The sequence below is a fragment of the Tupaia chinensis genome, unplaced genomic scaffold, assembly GCF_000334495.1.
Source record: "Tupaia chinensis unplaced genomic scaffold, TupChi_1.0 Scaffold000438_1, whole genome shotgun sequence".
In the NCBI taxonomy this organism is placed as follows: Eukaryota; Metazoa; Chordata; class Mammalia; order Scandentia; family Tupaiidae; genus Tupaia; species Tupaia belangeri.
In genome coordinates, this window is record NW_006159943.1 from 441,670 (window position 1) to 444,146 (window position 2,477).

Consider the following 2,477-nt stretch of genomic DNA (forward strand, 5'->3'; position numbering starts at 1 on the left):
TCTTTCTTTCTTTCTTTCTTTCTTTCTTTCTTTTTCTTTCTTTCTTTCTTTCTTTCTTTCTTTCTTCTCTTTCTTTCTTTTTCTTTTTCTTCTTTCTCTCTCTCTTTCTCTCTCTCGTTTTTTTAATTTTTTTTTTTGGTTTAAAAAAAAATTCTATTTCTCTGAAATCTCACACCTCTCTGAGGGTTCCCGCAGGCCTGTTGGGCCTTAGCTCTGGACTTGCCCTCCTCACTTGCCCCTAGGACAGGGCAGGGGAAGGAGGGGGGACACCCCAGGATCCTCAGTCCTTCAGCTTCTTCCTTTCTGGTTAATCCCTTTCTTTGTTTGGCTCTGCCGGCTCCCCTGAGGGGGAGGGGGAGAGGGGAGGAGGGGCCCATGGAGTGAAATCCAATCTACTTGCAGGGCCCCAGAAGGGACCGGGTTCCCCCAGCCCCTCTCCACCATCCATCCCAGAATGCTCCCCCAAGAAAAGCAAATGACATTTCTCCCCAAAAAAAAGTGGGGGGAAAAAAGGAACGTAAACCCGAACATATATTAAAAACACTTTTTTTTTTTTAAGATTTAACTCTGAATACAAATGTATTTTTTTTCTTCTCTCCCTACATATATTCTAAACCTTCTAAAGTTTTTTTATTTTTTTAATTATCACTTTATCATAAAATAAAATATCCTTTTCATATAATAAATTACCTAATAAAAAGTCTTTTTTTTTCATATTAGCCCAGGTTCTTTGCTACATTTATACGGTAATATATGTCCAAAACAGAAATCATGGAAATTTCCGACCCACACATCTGCTTTTTTTCTTTTTTTGCTATTTTTGTTTTCTCTCCTCTGTGTTGGTCGCCTATCTCGCTCCCTCTCGTGTTTTCTCTCCTGTTTCGTGTGTCACTATGCGTGTTTTGCTTGCTTTCTAGGTTTGGCTCCGTCGGTAAGGGTGGATACATCTGCCGAGCCCCTAGTGTTAACAGTCTTCTGCCTTAGTGGGAAAGGAGTGGAGAGGGGGAGGGGCCGACAGACAGACATCCCTTCTTCCCGCCCCCCTCCCCACCCGCCCCCGGCGACCGAGGGTGCCCTTTTGGTTTGGTTTCTATTGTACAGACATCTCAGGATGGCTCACGATGGCGGGAAGGAGGGAAGTTGTCACTAGCCGGCCTACTTGGCTGTGACCTCCTTCCTCTCCCCTCCCTGGCTGGTGGTCTGGAGGGGAAGGCTGAGGAGAGGTGAGTGACTTCACCACTGGGGGCAGGAGACAAGGAAATCCCCTCTGCGCCTCCGCCTCTGCATCCCTCTCCATCCAGGGAAAATGGGACTCCTGAGCTGAAGCTCAGAGCACTCAGAACAGCCCTGCCCCTGCCCCGTTATATACAAGGGTCTCCTGGCGCCCCTGGATTCCTATCCCCCATCCTCTCCTGGCCCGGCCAGCGGAACCAGGAGGGTGGAGGCAGTGGCAGCCCAGGTGAGCAGTGGGGAAGCAGCAAGGGGGGGCGCAGGCCCTGTAACAATACATGATGCTCCAAACAGGCCTTGCAGCACCCCAGTTCTGCTTTGCCCTGGGCTGACACCTCTCCAAAGACCTGGCCTGTCTCTGCAACACAATGGGTGGGACAGAGACTTCATGATTTGCACACTAATAAGGATTTAACAAAGGTCAGGTCCAGAGAGGGGTGCCCAGTGGGGTACCGCAGGGGAGGAGAAGCAGTCCTTCCCTAAAGTGCCTCCTGCCTTAGGCCCTTCCCTGCTCCTTGTAATAGCAGACGCACTACCCTACCCCTACCCCGGCCCCCCCAAACCCCCAGCCAGAAAATCCAGTCCAAGAACTGCCCCTTAAATATAATGCCCATAGACGGTGAAGGTGGGGGGCTGACCCTTATATACCCCAGTACGATTAGTCCCCTCCTCACAGTTTCACTGAGAATAGGGATACATTCCATCAAGAATTCGAGATGTTTCTTTGGAGGAGTGGGTGGGGAGAGGGGCTCCAGGTGCCTGCTGAATTGGGAAGGGGGGGGGCATCAAAATGCTCTTCCCCTTACTTCTCCCCAGGGGGATGATGTCCCCAAAGCTGGGCTGGAGGGACAGGAAGGAGGGGAAGAGAAGGCGCCACCAAGGGGAAGCAAAGTAAAGAGCTGGAGGACAGAAGAGGGCAAAGGATGGAAAATGGGGAGATAGGAGTGAAGGGAAAAGTGGAGGAGGGCGAGGGGCACCCCCTCCAGGTTCCTCTAGCCCAGCTTTGTCGGGACAGATGAACTGGGAGCCCTCTACTGAATGACATGCTTTCCCCTACCTCACCCCCCAGAAGATCTAAGCAGACTTCTGGCAGGGCCCCCCAGCTCCCTCATACTGCTGGAAACGGGAAGTTCCCAAACAGGATAGGGAGGTGGGGGTCTAAAGGGTCACATTAGGAGGCCAGACACCAGGACCAGAGGGCTTGGGGACTGGAAAGAGCATCTCTAGATACAGATGGTAATGCTCCC